The sequence below is a fragment of the Musca autumnalis genome, unplaced genomic scaffold (genome assembly GCF_047663935.1).
Source record: "Musca autumnalis isolate F117 unplaced genomic scaffold, ASM4766393v1 scaffold_1, whole genome shotgun sequence".
Classification (NCBI taxonomy): domain Eukaryota; kingdom Metazoa; phylum Arthropoda; class Insecta; order Diptera; family Muscidae; genus Musca; species Musca autumnalis.
In genome coordinates this window covers 108,998,429-109,015,691 of record NW_027411644.1, presented here as the reverse complement: position 1 = coordinate 109,015,691, position 17,263 = coordinate 108,998,429, and the positions used below count along the sequence as shown (strand labels likewise).

Here is a 17,263-nt window from a genome sequence, read left to right as displayed (position 1 = left end):
AAGTCGAAGACCTTTAGGGTGAAACAGGGAGTTCCCTAAACTGGAGTGATATTTGCCGAACTGTTTAACCTTTACTCCGACCTTTAGGCCGACAGCACTTGGCGGTTTTGATAAAGAACCTTGTTGTCCTATAAAGCAATAGGTCTGTTGTGGTAAGCTATGTGGCGCCAGTGTGGTATGCATATGTTTGCGCTACTCCCTGGAAGAATATTGAAACCTACTAGAATACCGCCCTGGGGACTGCAACAGGCCAGTTTCTCATGACACCAGTGGACCATCTTCATGAGGAGACGACAATTTTACCGGTACCGGTACTCGGAGATCACCCCATCCATCGCAGTAGAAGTATTTTAACCAAGTTATGATCCGGACGAGGCTGCCGCCTCAATTCACATTGACCCCTAGTTGATATTACGACACGACACACTGGGTTTGTTTAAATGCTCAGCTAAGCCCACTCACTTGTCTCCTGGCAAACTTATGCTGGTGAGAAAAGATGAGATCCTTCGCATGACCAAAACGACGGTGTACGTCAAAAGATGGAGCAGCAAATTCGACACGAAACTCATGCTCAAATAACTAGGCAACCAAAACTTGACGTGACGAGATGGGAGGTCTTCCATAGAGAGAAAGGAAGGTTGGCACTATGCTTGTGGTGGGGCTCGAACATCTCTCCTTGGCCAATCTGGCAGGGGAAAATGTAAAAATAACCATAGCGTCGGTATATATGCCGTTCGAATCGCCATTATTACCAGATTCGTGTGCGTGTCGTAAGAAATGCGTGTCGGGCCTTCGTGTTTTTCCTGGCAATATTGAAACAAGCACGAAACATGCGCGTCACTATCGTGTCTAATTTTTGCATTCAAAAATTGCGCATTAAACGTCGTGCAAAAATAAACCACTAAATACTAAAATTAAACACCCTGTTTTCTCGCATCGTGTTTGATCGTGCCTCGTCTTAAAATAGCCTAACACGGCGAATGAAAATGGATAAACATGTTGGTCCGGTTTCGTGCATGATCGTGCCTAATTTACTTCATTAGACAGTAGACCGCTTAAAGGTCTTCTATAGGCAGAAGACCTGTTAATGGTCTTCCATAGACGAAAGATGGAACAGCAAACTGGACACGAAACGCATGCTCAAATAATTGGGCAAGCAAAATCAGACCTTGAACGTGAAAAGACGGCAGGTCTTCCAATAACAGAAGAAGGAAGATGGCACGCCGGAAGATCACTCCTTGGCCAATTGGCAAAGGCCGTTCCCATTTGGCATGAAAATGCAAACAAATAACTGGCATCGGTATATCTGCTGTTGGACTCGCCGATATAACCATTTTCTTAGGCTGCTCAGTGAGTAGTCGAGTCGTGAGCACTACGTGCCGAACATTCTCAAAAAACTGTGTTTTGGGTCACTCATGCCGAAAAATGTTTGGGTTTGCATATTTGTGACTTTTTTTGTGAAATTGAAACACGCTCGAAACATGCGTGTCACGATCGTGCTTAATTTTTGCATTCAAAAATTGCGATTTAAAAGTCGTGCAAAAATAATGCACTAAATACTAAAACTGAACACCCTGTTTCTTCATATCATGTTTGATCGTGCCTCGTCTTAAAATCGCCTAACACGGCGGATGAAAATGGATAAACATGTTGGTCCGTGATTGTGTCTAATTTTCTTCATTAGGCAGTAGACCATTTAAAGGTCTTCTATAGGCAGAAGACCTGTTAAAAGTTTTCCATAGACGGAAGACATAGCAAAGGCCTTCTAAGACAGAATACTTGTTAAAGGTCCCGTATGGGCAGAAGTCCTTGTAAGGGTCAAACAAATAACTGGCATCGGTATATCTGTTTTCGTGCATGATCGTGCCTAATTTTCTGCATTAGGCAGTAGACCGTTTAAAGGTCTTCTATAGGCAGAAGACCTGTAAAAGGTCTTCCATATACGGAAGACATGGCAAAGACAGAATACCTGTTAGAGGTCCTCTATGGTCAGAAGACCTTCTAAGGATGACCTTCTAATCAGATGGCCTTCTAAAGATATATTATAGACAGAAATTCTGTTAAAGGCATACCTTATACAGCAGACCTATTAAACGTCTTCTATAGACAGGAACCCTGATAGAGGTCTTCTCAAAATTGTGAGGTTCTCTTTAAACCGAAGGCCTTGTAAGTTCTTCTATAGATAGAAAGGTGCACTATAGACAGAAGAACTTGTAAAGGTCTCATATACCAAAAACTACTTCCGATACTATTTTTAGCCCTATATTATGTGATTTCCTACTTTTTAACCTTCCGGATCCTTTTTGTATCCTCCACCATAATATGAAGGGTATAATTAAATTTGTCATTCCGTTTGTAACACATCGAAATATTCGTCGGAGACCATATCGACGCCTCCAAACAATAGTATGCTAAGTCGACTTAGCATGTTTTCAAGTTCTTTACATTTTTAAATTTAACGTCCTTTAACTTAAATTCTGTCAAATTTTGGTAATAATCGGACAATCCGAACAGAAGTTATAAACAAATATTTACTTAGCATAGTACTGAAGGTCAAAGAAATTTCCAAACTTTTAGAGCATGTCCTGCAAAACTCACTGTTCAGAATTAGCAAACTATTATTTGGAGGTGTCGAACGTCCCTTAACTTAAATTCTGTCAAATTTTGGTAATGATCGGTCAATCCGAACAGAAGTTATAAACAAATATTGACTTAGCATAGTACTGAAGTTCAAAAAAATTTCCACACTTTGAGAGCTTCTCCAGCAAAACTCACTTTTTAGACTTAGCATACTATTATTTGGAGGTGTCGATATAAAGTATATATGCTTTTGATCAGCATAAAATTGGAAGTCGGTATAACTATGTCGGTCCGTCCGTCTGTCTGTTGAAATCAAGATAAGATAGAGCTTTATAACTTGGTATAGAAGTTTCTATTACTCCTAGGATGTTTGGTATTGAAAATGGGCTATACCGGTACACGTTTTGATATAGCCTCTATATAAAGGTACCTTCCGATTTTCGTATTTTGAAGGTTATAGCCTCATTATCACACCGAAATGGCTGAAATTTGGTATTTAGCCTTCGTTGGGGGGTACACAATTTTCCAACTAAAATTTGTCGGTATAGGTCCTCGCCTTCAGATAGCCACTATAGAACGGTACCCCACAATTTTCGGTATTTTGAAGGTTCTGGGCTCAATATGCCACCGAATTGGCTTAAAGTTGGCATTTGGTTTTCAATGGGGGTATAAAACTGCCCATCTAAAACTTGTAGGTATAGGTCCACGCCTTCATATAGCCCGCATAGAATGGCACCTCCCGATTATCGGTATTTTAAACATTGTGGTCTCAATATCCCACCGAAATGGCTGAAATTTGATATTTAGTCTTTGTTGGTGTTACAAAACTTTCCACGCCCTCATATAGGCCCCATAGAACGGTACCTCCGGATTTTCGGTATTTAGAAGGTTTTGGCCTCAATATCCCAACGAAATGGCTGAAATCTGGTATTTAGACTTCGTTAGAGTTATAAAACTTTTCACGTGAAAATTGTCGGTATAGGTCTACGCCTTCATATAGCCCCCATAGAGCGGTACCTCCCGATTTTTGGTATTTTGAAGGTTGTTGCCTCAATATCCCACAGAAACGGATGAAATTTAGTATTTAGTCTTCGTAAGAGCTATAAAACTTTCCACTTGAGGTTGACGCCCTCAAGTGGACCCATAAAACGGTACCTCCCGATTTTCGGCATTTTGAAGGTTGTGTCCTTAATATGCCACCGAAATAGTTGAATACAAAAGAATACAAAATGTTCGGCTTGGACCGCCATCCTCACTTGTTACTATTCATTAAGTTAAAACCACCTTACAGTTCCCAACACGTCAGGTGTTAACTTTGGTGGAACATGATACGAGAAATTCCCTTATTAAATCACAACGTAATATATACCCGCATGCTGCTTGGAAAAAAATTAAATTAATTCAATCAATATGGAAATACTGCCTTTAGTATTATCTCAACTGTATCCTCGCAATTTCGGTGATGATAGCGAAGGAGTAATAAAACGAACGAAAGACAGTATTGAGGATTTTTTTAAAATAGTCGCAACAGTCTGTGTTCTTCTTCTTCTTCTTTTGCTGCTTTATAATGGACTACAAGAAGGAGACTTTGTGTTTGGCTGGTTTTTTTATGAAGACCGCCTTTTTTATGACGGGACAGGAGTTGAAGCGTAAAGCAATGTCTTAAATGGGCTACAACGAGAGTTATGTCGAGCAGGCAGGCTGGCAGCTGGAAGGAATGAAACATTATGTTTACAGTTCCTTTGCCGCTTTCCCATTTTCTTTTTTTCTCTCTACAAAGCCGTTAAACTGTCTGGCATGTTTTGGTTGTTAAAATAAAATGGAAAACAGCAAAAAAACCAAAGGCAAAAAGTAGGTGCCATAATCTCAAAGGAGTTATAAATACAAAAAAAAAAAAAAAAAAACAAAAACACAGAAACAAAAATAACTACAAGAGGAACCGGACCGATTTAATAAATCTTTTGTCGTGTTAAAACAGTTTTCTTTGGTTCTTTTTTTTTTGCAATTGGAACAGACACTCACACACACACAACTGGCTGGGCAATTGCAGGGAAAAAGGACTAAGGCAAACATATTTGCAAACACGCATACATACACACGAATAAACAAAAATGGAGTCACGTAGCCAGAGTCAACACAATATAACAGATCCCTATCCGAAAAAAAGAAAACAAAGTGCGGACTGCGGAATTGATTTTTATGTTTTGTTGCTTTTTTATACGATTTTTAGCGTCCCAATGGAAATGTTGCAATAAAACAAAAAATAAAATGGAAACATGCAAACAGGATAACGGCATTGTTGACGATTGACGAAGGCATATTTTTACAAGTTTTCTATAAAGAGAATCAAACTAAACTCTATAGGAAAAATGTGATTATAATGATTTTTAAAGGCCATGTATGGATAAAAGAAGGTCAAACGGTCCTTCATAGACAAAAAGAGTTATAAGGGTCTTCTACAGCCAGAAGAACTTGAAAATGTCTTTTAAAGAAATACGACTTTGTTGAGGTATTCTGTACATAGAAGACTGTGTATTGACAGAAGACAGAAGGCCTTGTGAAGGTCTACTGAAAACTGAAGACCTTGAAAGGGTGCTTCAATAGACCCGTTCTGAAAGAAAGGGTGCTTCAATAGACCCATTCTGAAAAAAATGGTGCTTCAATAGACCCGTTCTGAAAGAAAGACCCACTCTGAAAGAATAGGTGCTTCCATAGACCCTTTCTGAAAGAAGGTGTGCTTCTATAGACCCTCTCTGAAAGAAACGGTGCTTCTATAGACCCTGTCTGAAAGAAGAGGTGCTTCTACAAACCCTCTCTGAAGGAAAGGGTGCTCCTGTAGACGCTTTCTGAAAGAAAGGGTGCTTCTATAGGCTCTTTGTGAAAGAAAGGGTACTTTTATAGACCCTCCCCGAAAGAAAGGGTACTTTTATAGACCCTCTCCGAAAGAAGAGGTGCTTCTATAGACACTTTCTGGAAAACAGAAGCTCGTAAAGGTAGAAGACTGTAGACGGAAGATTTGTTAAAGGCCTCCTGTAGGTGCTTCTATAGACCCTTTCTGAAAGACAAGTTCTTCTATGGACCCCTCTGAAAAAGGGGTGTTTCCATAGACCCTTTCTGAAAGAAGGGGTGCTTCTATAGACCCTCTCTGAAAGAAACGGTGCTTCTATAGATCCGTTCTGAAAGAAAGGGTGCTTGTATTGACCCGTTCTGAAAGAAAGGGCGCTTCTATAGACCCGTTCTGAAAGAAAGGATGCTTCTATAGACCCGTTCTGAAAGAAAGGGTGCTTCAATACGCTCTTTCTGAAAGAAAGACCCACTCTGAAAGAATAGGTGCTTCCATAGACCCTTTCTGAAAGAAAGTGTGGTTCTATAGACCCTCTCTGAAAAAAACGGTGCTTCTATAGACCCTGTCTGAAAGAAGATGTGCTTCTATAGACCCTCTCTGAAAGAAAGGGTGCTTCTATAGACTCTTTCTGAAAGAAAGGGTACTTTTATAGACCCTCTCCGAAAGAAGAGGTGCTTCTATAGACACCTTCTTAAGTAAGGGTGCTTATATAGACCCTTTCAGAAAGAAAGGGTGCTTCTATAGACACTTTCTTAAATAAGGGTGCTTCTATAGACACTTTCTTAAATAAGGGTGCTTCTATAGACCCTTTCAGAAAGAAGAGGTGCTTCTATAGACCCCTTCTGAAATAAAGCGTGATTTCATAGACCCTTTCTGAAACAAAGGGTGCTTCTATAGACTCTTTCTGAAACAAAGGGTTCTTCTATAGACCCTTTCTGAAATAAAGTGTGCTTCTATAGACCCTTTCTAAAAGCAAGGGTGCTTCTATAGACCCTCTCTGAAAGAAAGAGTGATTCTATAGACTCTTTCTGAAAGAAAGGGTACTTTTATAGACCCTTTCTGAAATAAAGTGTGCTTCTATAGACCCTCTCTAAAAGCAAGGGTGCTTCTATAGACCCTCTCTGAAAGAAAGAGTGATTCTATAGACTCTTTCTGAAAGCAAGGGTGCTTCTATAGACCCTCTCCGAAAGAAGAGGTGCTTCTATAGACCCTCTCCGAAAGAAGAGGTCCTTCTACAGACACCTTCTAAAGTAAGGGTGCTTCTATAGACCCTTTCCGAAAGAAAGGGTGCTTCTTTAGACCCTTTCAGAAAGAAGGGGTGCTTCCATAGACCCTTTCTGAAACAAATGGTGCTTCTATAGACCCTTTCTAAAAGCAAGGGTGCTTCTATAGACCCTTTCTAAAAGCAAGGGTGCTTCTATAGACCGTTTCTAAAAGCAAGGGTGCTTCTATAGACCCTTTCTAAAAGCAAGGGTGCTTCTATAGACCCTTTCTAAAAGCAAGGGTGCTTCTATAGACCCTTTCTAGAAGCAAGGGTGCTTCTATAGACCCTTTCTAAAAGCAAGGGTGCTTCTATAGACCCTTTCTAAAAGCAAGGGTGCTTCTATAGACCCTTTCTAAAAGCAAGGGTGCTTCTATAGATCATTTCTAAAAGCATGGGTGCTTATATAGACCCTTTCTAAAAGCAAGGGTGCTTCTATAGATCCTTTCTAAAAGCAAGGGTGCTTCTATAGACCCTTTCTAAAAGCAAGGGTGCTTCTATAGACCCTTTCTAAAAGCAAGGGTGCTTCTATAGACCCTTTCTAAAAGCAAGGGTGCTTCTATAGACCCTTTCTAAAAGCAAGGGTGCTTCTATAGACCCTTTCTAAAAGCAAGGGTGCTTCTATAGACCCTTTCTAAAAGCAAGGGTGCTTCTATAGACCGTTTCTAAAAAAAACAAGTGAACCAAAGCTATAGTCGGGTCGGGGCCGACTATGTGATACCCTACACCACTATCCCTGTGCATAAACTTTTGACTGGTAAAATTCAAAATATTAAAATTGGGATAGCTTAGCGCCTTAGCTCTGAATGTCTTCATTAATACAGGTCAATTTTCTTGAAACGCATTTAAATGCATCGTCAGTACAACTCAACTAAAAAATGGAAAAGGGGGATGTACGCCAACCATCAATAGGTTTCTTTCTCAACCCCCCAAAATTTCGTGAGGATCCTATCAAAATTCCGACCTGTAGTGTGATTGCACAAAAAATGGAAAAGGGATGCATTACTGACTATTGCGATATCTCTGTTGTTTGACCACCTATGACAACCTACTTCACATCGTTGTAAAGGTGCTATTTTCTACTTTCCTTGCCAGGTTTTGCTTTCGATACACCTCTTACAGAAGAAAGATATTCGCTTAGAAATAAAACGTTGGCCTTTTCTCCAAGTAAGTTTTTTTTTCAAATTCCGACCCCTGAATACTATCCGACCATTACCAAATTAATAGATTATTTCTTCTGCGGGACCCCCATAAACACCCAAAATTTCGTGACGATCCAATCAAAATTGCGACGTGTAGCGTGAATATAAAAAATTAAAAAATGGGATGTATTACCGACTATTGCGATATCTCCGTTATTTGGCCACCTACGCAAACCTGCTTTACATCATTGTAAAGATGGGACTTTCTACTTTCATAGTTAGACTTTGTTTTTGAAAGGTCCCCAACCAAAGCTATGATATTCGTCATTATTATTAAAATCGGAAAAATGAAAAGTTGTGTTCTTTTAACGGCTATTGCGATATCTTCGTTATTTGACCACCTTCGACAACCTACACATCGTTGCAAAGGTGATATTTGCTACTTTCATTAGCAGATTTTGTTTTTGATATACCCCTTATAGAAGCGGAGATATTCGCTTTGAAATAAAATGTTGCCTTTTTCTCCAAATAAGTTTTTTGCCAATTCCGACCCCTGAATATTATCCGACCATCACCAAAATCAATATGCTTCTTCCCCTCCCGGACCTTCATCAACACCCAAAATTCGGTGACGATCCGATCAAAATTGCGACCTGTAGCGTGACTACAAGGTTTAGATGGACAGACGGACGGACACACATAGCCAGATCGACTCCGCTCGTCGATACATTAATTTTGATATATATATGTATGGGTCTACGACCATTATTTCGATGCGTCACAAACTTTTTGGCCAAAACAACGTATAATACCCTCCCCACATAGTGGTGTAGTGTACAATAAAAAGGGGTACTTCTATAAAGCCTTTCTGAAAGAAGGGCCTCACTAAAAGAAAGGGTGGCCCTCTCTAAAAGAAAGGGTGCTTCTATAGAGACGTTCTCAAAAAAGGGTGCTTTTATAGACGCTTTCTGGAAACCAGAAGACCTTCTGAATGTCTAATATAGGTAGAAGTAGACGGAATATCTGTTAAAAGCTTCCTGTAGACAGAAGACCTATTAAAAATCTTCTATAGGCAGAAGATCTGTTAAGGGTCTTTTATACACAAAAGGCCTGTTAAAGACCTGTTAAAGGGCTTCCATAGACGAGAGACGGAACAAGGTATTTTATAGTCAGATGACTTATTAAAGGTCTTCTTCTTTTTAAAATATGTTGTAACTGTCCTCTACAGAAGGAGGAACATGTAAAGGCATTCTTTAAATTGAAGGTCATTTAAATATTTTCTAAAGACAGAGTGTCTTTTATCGCCAGCAGATATTTCATATGTCTTCTAAGGACGGAAAACATTTCTTGTCATCCCGAAGAAGATTATAAACGCACATCCCTTATTTTTTGCAAAATATAAAAACATCAACCAATAAATTTTATTGGCGTTTCCCCTTCCCCTCCCAGTCACCAACATAATCTTTCACTTCCTCTTCTCCCTTTGGAAGGGATTCAAACGGATTCAAACGCTTTACAACAACATGCTTACAACAATAAATTCCCACAGCAAAAAAAGAAAAGAAACTGAATATGGTTAAGAATTACAGTAACTTGTCTATGAATGTCTACATTAGTGTGCGTGTCTTTGTTTCCATGTATTTTTCTGTTGCCATCCATATATCCTTTTAACTGGTCCTCAAAAAGGGAGTTTGAGCATTACTGTCAATACAGATGATGTCTCCAAAAATATCCAACATCGTTATTTTGACATTACCTCAGGTGTCACTTGTCGAGTAAATGACACAACAACAACAAAAAAACTCAAAGCAAAATCAAAATAAAAAAAAAACAAACATTGCAAAAACAAAGCGATGGAAATTGCCAAAGACGAAGAAGTAACGGGGCAAAGTAGAAAAAAAGGGAAGACTGATGATGACGATGACAACAACAATAAAAGTAAAACAAGATGACAAGTGGTCGAGAAGGTTTGGCAGCGATGGTTGTAACAACGCCCTCCATACAACATCGGAATAACTCAACGCTTAACTCTCAGAAAAATCCATAGCATGGGTAGTAAAAACAACTATAACAACAAGTTGGGCAATAATAACAGTCAAAGCGGAATATGTAACAGTAATACATATTGCCATCTTCTTTGTTTTTTGCTGGGTTTTATGTGTTTTTGATATTCAAGCAGCTAGTCAGTCACTCGGTCAGTCAGTCATTCAATTGTTGAGATACTGCGAATTGTAACCATACATATGGGCTGAAAAGTTTCGTACCTAAGAAATAAATATTTCACTAAAAATTAATTTAAAAAAACTTGTAAGAAAGTATCAGTCAGCTGTGCCAATAGAGATATACCCTCAGCCTCGGACCTACAGAAAAGAAGCAAGCGTAATTCTTAAGAAGTATGGATTTTGTAATGTGACCGTTTCATACCATCCTTACATCTCCATCGACCCGCTTTAATGTGCATCCCACCTTAAGGTATCTATTATAACTTATAGCAGCATCAGGCAAAGGGTGCACGCACGCTCATTTATTCACGTATACAACATGTGGAGAGAACAAAACAATTAAGTCTCAGCTGAGCAGGCAATGAAGAAGGTTGTGCGTCGCTTCTTTTGTTTTTTTGTGAATGCGTCCCCTTAGCGAAATGACTATTAGGTATGTTACGAGTATGTCCCCAATACTAATGCAAACAACGCAATGTGCGTTGGTATGGTATGCCTGATGTTGACGTATAGCATATGTTAAATTCAATGCTGTCAACGACAACACCATTTTATAATAATTCTCATTCACTTCGTGTAACCGAAGTCGTCGAACACCAGCCGAAATGTACGACAACACTTGTGGCTTGCCGCAGTCTCGTTACTCGTTAGCTACGATTCGAACACTCTCTAAGCAAGCTCCATGTCTCTTAGCAAGCTCTTGGCAAGCTCCAGTCTCTTAGCAAGCTCCAAGCTTTAAGCAAGCTCCAAGCCTCTTAGCAAGCTTTATGCTCTCCAAGCTCTAAGCAAGCTCCAAGCTCTTAGCAAGCTCCAAGCCTCTTAGCAAGCTCCAAGCTCTTAGCAAGCTCCAAGCCTCTTAGCAAGCTCCAAGCTCATAGCCAGCTCAATGCTCATAGCCAGCTCCTAAATATTAACCGAACTCTTCCCCCACAGCAACCCGAATGCCATGAGTCGAGTCATACACACGACGACCGCCGAGCCACTGCCACCCGAGTGCATAACCGAGCCACATCCAACAACTGCCGAGCTGACGGCACCAAGAGTGTATAATAAAGATTTAAATCATAAACACTCGTGTTTTACTTAAGGTTTGTGGGTCCTTAGGCCGACCCTGGCAGCGACTGAGCCTACCTCAGCCCTAGAAAAAACCACCCGTTATAATTTGCCCCAAAAAAAAATTTACCGTCTTTAACGGTCCCAGACGAGTCCTTAATCTGCACACTTTCTAAACTATGTGGGGGAGGTACCCGAAAGAGTGGTCCGATGTAATCGATATTCGGGCATAATTCGAGGCTATAAGAAATAATACGATGTACAGCGTTTGGACCAAATTGGTTTCTCCCTTCGAGGGTTATCTTACGTACTACCCAATTTAGGTGGTAACCGCAGACCTTTTTGGAGATCTTGGACTTGCCCCCGAAAAAAATTTGCGACGTAACCGGGCGCGCAAGAAGAACTTTGAGAAATGAACTGGGCCAATATAGACCATATTCCAACCTGATACATGACTAGATGAAATAATACGATGTGCAAAGTTTGCGAGAGTTATCATGCGGATTTGCCATTTCAGTTGGTGACGTCAAGGTTTCTTGGAGCTTTTAGGCAATTATCTCAGGAAATATGGACTTGCTCCCGAACAAATTCTATAGTCGTTAAGGGAGCCGCAAGAACAACCTGCCTAAGAAAATTTCAAAACGATCTGAGAGGAGCTCTTAAACTTCTCTTTTTCCGAATTTTGTGTGGGAGGTACCCGAAGGAGTAGGACATGGATGGAGGGACATGGCTAAATCGACAACAAGTTGTCTAAAACAGATTTCTTACAAAACATACTTGGGGTCTAAATCCCTTATTTCGATGAGGCACATTTTTGGTCGTATGTACTCGTACCCCCTTTTCCTAAAGGCTGAGGGTATAATTAGACTAGAATTATGTCTGTCGGTTCGTTTTTTACCATTTATTGACAAACTTTCCCGAAGGGACAAAGGAGACTTCTCTCATAACAATAAGAGTTGATAAATATGGGACTGGCTCTGGTTCTATCTCCAGTTCTAGGAATGTGGCTGCTTCGATGGGATGTAACCACAGATCTATTGGAGTTAGTTGAGTAGCTTTATAGAGACAGTTAAAAAGGCGCAGTGCGTCGGGCGGGCCTGCGCCACATGCTGGGCAGATGTTTTGTGCGGTGTCATCAATCCTTGCCCTATAGAAATTTAGACGGTTGCACCATCCCGAGCGTAGTTAAGCCAAAACTACTCTGCTTTGTTGCGGCTGCGATAGATGGTGGATGTTCTCCGAGGACCGCATTGACACGATAATTGTGAATGGCATCTCCGGCTGCATCCCTATTTAAACCCGCTTGATAGACTTGTTGATCTAGAGACCTCTCCAATGTTATAAAAAAGAACCTCTAGATCATTAAGATCACTCCCAACATGCCTGGGTGGGAGGGGGTATTCTATCCACCCTATGGTTATTAGGATGGCTTTCACCCTAAAAAGTAGTGCAAAAGTAGTGTTGCTGTACTGGAAGAATCTTTGCCTCCTCATGTAGGTGGTACACTGGAGATATGAGGAGGCAACATGTTGCTGTTTTCTGGGCGACATCTGACAATTTTGAAGTTTTTCCATCGCATTCGCGGACATTACTAGCGCCCCATAGCTTACCACTGTTCTACCTATCACATTATATGTTGTCAACAAGGTTTCTCTATCTACACCCAAAGTGCTTAGGCTTGAGTACCTTGTACCTACATCTCAGCTTGTCACAGATAGCTGCCGCGAACATACTGTCGAATGTGACAGAATCTTGGGGTAGTTGTTGCTTGGAACTCTACTACCATCGACCATGACCTTCAAGTCAATGCTCACATCTGCATTCCATGTGGTGAACAGTGTGGCCGAAGATTTATTGGCGGATATTTGCATATTCCTCGCGCGGAAAAAAGGTGATAAAATCAGTCAAGTAGGAGCTCAGCCTTTCATAAATGAAATGAAAGGTACCCGATGCCAAGATTGTACAATCATCCGCATACGTTACGATATCAATGCCGCCTGTAGGGGGTGGAATACAGGAGAGATAGAGGTTAAACAGTTCCGGAGATATTACCCCACCTTGGGGAACTCTCTGTTTCATTCTACAGGGCTTGGGCTACTTGTTCTTGAATTCCACGTACGACTGGCGATCACACATACACATAATTGGTTATCCAATATTTCAAACATGACCGGAGGGTTGTTTAATCGAAGTCCTCAAACAGCGTGGAGTGTTTAACAGCATCAAAGACTTTTGATAAGTCTAACGCCACCATCACTGTTCTATCACACGGCGTATCCTGGTTGAATCCCTGTCAAATATCTGTGGAGATGGCGTGCAGCGCTGTTGTCATGCTGTGCTGCTTACTGAACCCATGCTGATGATCAGATGCCTATTTCCGACGCTGGGTAGGACTAAACCTCAAGGGGTTTTGCTGCAGGCGACAAAAGCGAAACCGGTCTGTACGATTCACCGTTGCTGGTATCCTTGCCTGCATTCAGTAGCGAAATCACCCTGCAATTTTTCAGACTTCAGACTAGCGACAGTTTGAGAACTTTTGTAAGTACACGACTTCTGGCTCATCCAGCTGTTTCAGCATTACCATGTAGATTCCATCGGGGCCCAAAGCTTTGGATGATTAAGCGCTCCTGATGACATTCGCAACATCATCAATTGTAAATTGTGGTGGTTCCTAGACGGCAGGAAGAGATCTCATTCGATGTGTTATTATTCTCTTCGCCCCTATTATTTCCGGGGTGCTCGAAAAAACTGTCAATAAGGTGTGCACCTCTTCGGATCAGTTAGCGTAACGTCGCCTTCTTTCCAGGGTTATTTCGGCTCCAATGTTCCAACTCTTCAGATGATTTAACCACTAGTTCCGCTCATGCTCGCCGACCAACCTGTTAACTTTCAGTTTCATCTACCTATCTCTGGAATCACTGGGGTTGACAGGACGAGGCTCATCACGCTCATTTGCTAATCCCGTCGCCACTGCTGAGAAGTTTGGTCCCCCCATACACTCCATGCACGCAAAACTGGAAAAATCGTTGCCACTATCGACAGTATCGATTATTTTTTTAAAAAATCAATATCGATAGATAGTTTTGTCTATCGATATTATCGCATTAAATGCCCTTAACCTAAAATCTATTTAAATGAACAGAAATTACGTGGCTTTTCGGTTTTGTGGATGTGAGAAAGTAAGTCCGTAGTCACAAGTACAAATTTTTCGGAAAAGTAAATTATATTTTGTGTATTTTTTTGAAATGAAATATCAAAAATATCTAATGTTGGGAATATCGATAGTTTGCCAGCTTTACATGTGCGGGTCATTAGATTCAAGCTTAAGCAAGATAGGTCTGTATTGAACAGACTGCTGCAATAGAAAAGCTCATCCCACACCTCCACTTCTGTTGCGATTCTTCCTCAGACCGTTGCAACCATCACAACGCTGTAAGCTGCAGTTTGTTGTTGACACCAACTAAAATGGCAAATTTGCAAGATACCTATCGCAGGTAGTTTCTGATTGGTCCAAACTTTGCACATCATAGTATTTCATCTAGTCATGTATCAGCTTGGAATATGGGCTATATCGGCCGGTTCTTCTGGTACCTTCGACACGAAATTTTGGAAAAGTGTAGTTAAGCAGCTCATTTCGGATCGTTTTAAAAATTTTCCAAAAAGTTCTTCTTGCGGGCCACGTTACCTAGCTTTTTTTGGGAAAGTCCAAAATCTCCGAAAAGGTCTGCGGGTACCAACTAAATTGGGTAGTACGTAAGATAACCCTCGAAGAGAGAAACCGATTTGATCCGAACGTTGTACATCGTATTATTTCATACAGCCTCGAATTCTTACAGATTATCGACTACATCGGACCACACTTTCCGGTACATCCCACACAAAGTCAGAAATATTTTGTTTGCTTCTTTTCTTTAGGTACCTTAAGTTTATTTGACAATGTCAAGCCATTACATTAGGTACCTCCTCCGCAAAATTAAACACTTTTACGCTTCCATCCAGTTTTGCTAGGGAAGCTAATAGTTCCTGAGACATGAGCACCGAAATGTTCTAATATTTACATCCACATCTTTATACACCATTTACGTTATCAACTACACTAGCCGGTGCACGCAACAACTGCCGATGGCAGTATCCTTTTCTTTCTTTTTAGGTTATGTCAAGTTCGAAGTTGGACTACATCGATCCACTCTTTAGTGTTCCTCTCTATCTCTTACTCAAAACTTCATAATACTTTCTGGGTCTTACTGCTATTTCCCTTACTTCATCTTGGAAATTTGGTCCTATTATCTCTACTTAATCGATAGCTACAACCCATTTTTCCACGATTTCCATTGAAAACGTTAAGTTCAAGTCCACGACTTTTCAGACCCTGTCTAAAATTACACATACAAACAAACCTACGTATATTACACATGCATCAATGAATGTGTGTATGAATGGATGGATAAGCACTTAAATCTATGTAGTAACACGAGCACACGCTCTTCAGCACTTCACATGTACATACGTACATAGAAATCTAAATATATACAGTTACAGCTCACTATGACGATGATTTACATACCATTTAACTTGATAGTCTTCTCCGGTATTTACTGTCACAAGCTTTAGGAACAGGAGAACTGTTGTTATTGGAAATGAAAGGAGTTGGAAGATGATGATGAAAGTGACTCTACGTTTTTAGGATTTTTTCAATTAAAAAAATGAGTAACGTAATTCCTACTGTCATCAACTATAACCAAGCCATACTTTATTTTCGTTATATTTTAATTAAATTTTATTTCAATTTTCCCATTTTTATTTACAAAACATTTCTTCTCTTTTTTCGGTTTTGATTAAATTTTATTATTTATTTGCCTCTTACATTTACACTGCACTATGTTGATTTGATTTTTTCATTTGCTTCCTATGTGTTGTTTTTTTTTGTTATTCTTTTTCTTTTCTATTATTTATTTTGACCAAAGCAACCAACCAACAAAAAAAAAACAAAACGTTTCTTTAAGCTATAAAGCAAAAAAACACGCTCGCGCTCTTTTATTTCAATCGGACCGGTAGTTAAATGCCGCGCTATCGATGTTTATTACTATGGCTTACAACCGAAACTGTGATGAAATGTTTGAGTTTGGCCATTCGCTTTCGTTATGTTTCTTTCGTTCATGGAGCGCACAACACGAACGAACGGCAACGACAACGCCAGCTTATTCAGTTATTGGTAATGTTGTTTGGCTTAAAAGCAGATATGTGTTGGTGTGTGTTGTGTCACTCCGTTAGTTCGTTCATTCGTTTCGTACTGTGGCTGCATTCATTGTAGCACCCATTGCCATAACAACATTCACTTTTAACAGAGCCATTCAATTACTCACAGGCTGTTGTTGTGTATCGCTTACTCTTCTCTCAGTGTCGTTTCTCATTGTATTTGCTTTTCCGGTTTTTAACAGGGACTTTGATTTAGTTGAAGTGTTACCATATTTGGAAGAAATTATTGGTATTAAATTCAAATAGACCAAAAATAAAAAACTTTAGCCGTTAAGGGAGCGAGGCACTAAAGGACGGATAAGCGATCTAAACAAAAAAATATTTAAAAACGGTATCAAATCGGCCAAGACGAACCATACATATACATATGTACTTGTTAAGGGTCTATAGAATCACCTTTTCCTTCAGAAAGGATCTATAGAATCACCATTTCCTTCAGAAAGGGTCTAAAGAAGCAGATTTTCCTTCAGAAAGGGTTTATAGAAGCACCCTTTCTTTCAGAAAAGGGTCTACAGAAACACCCTATCTTTCAGAAAAGTAGACCCTTTCTGAAAGATAGGGTGCTTCTGTAGAAGATAGAAGATAGAATAGAAGCACCCTATTTTTAAGAAAAGGGTCCACAGAAGCACCTTTTCATTAAGAAAGGGTCTGCAGAAGTATCCTTTCTTTCAGAAAGGAGAAGCACCCTTTCTTTCAGAAATAATCTATAGAAGCTCCCTTTCTTTCAGAAAGGAGAAGCACCCTTTCTTTCAGAAATAATCTATAGAAGCTCCCTTTCTTTCAGAAATTATCTATAGAAGCACCCTTTCATTCAGAATGGGTCTATAGAAGCTCCCTTTCATTCAGAAATAATCTATAGAAGCTCCCTTTCTATAAAACATAATCTATAGAAGCTCCCTTTCTTTCA

General features: G+C 40.0%; 1 protein-coding gene across 17 annotated transcripts in view; it reads right to left on the bottom strand.

The window, feature by feature from the left end:
* The window catches only part of myd (stromal cell derived factor mayday), a 229,025-nt gene extending 212,633 nt beyond the window's left edge, over positions 1-16,392 (bottom strand). For 6 of the 17 annotated variants that reach the window (XM_073987803.1, XM_073987738.1, XM_073987731.1 and 3 more), the window contains exon 1: positions 15,965-16,336. The gene's annotated coding sequence lies outside the window, so the exon portion shown is untranslated. Of the gene's footprint in view, positions 1-15,664 lie in introns of all 17 variants that reach the window. The other 11 variants (XM_073987706.1, XM_073987698.1, XM_073987714.1 and 8 more) reach the window with 9 other exon arrangements.
* Positions 16,393-17,263: the final 871 nt, after the last annotated feature.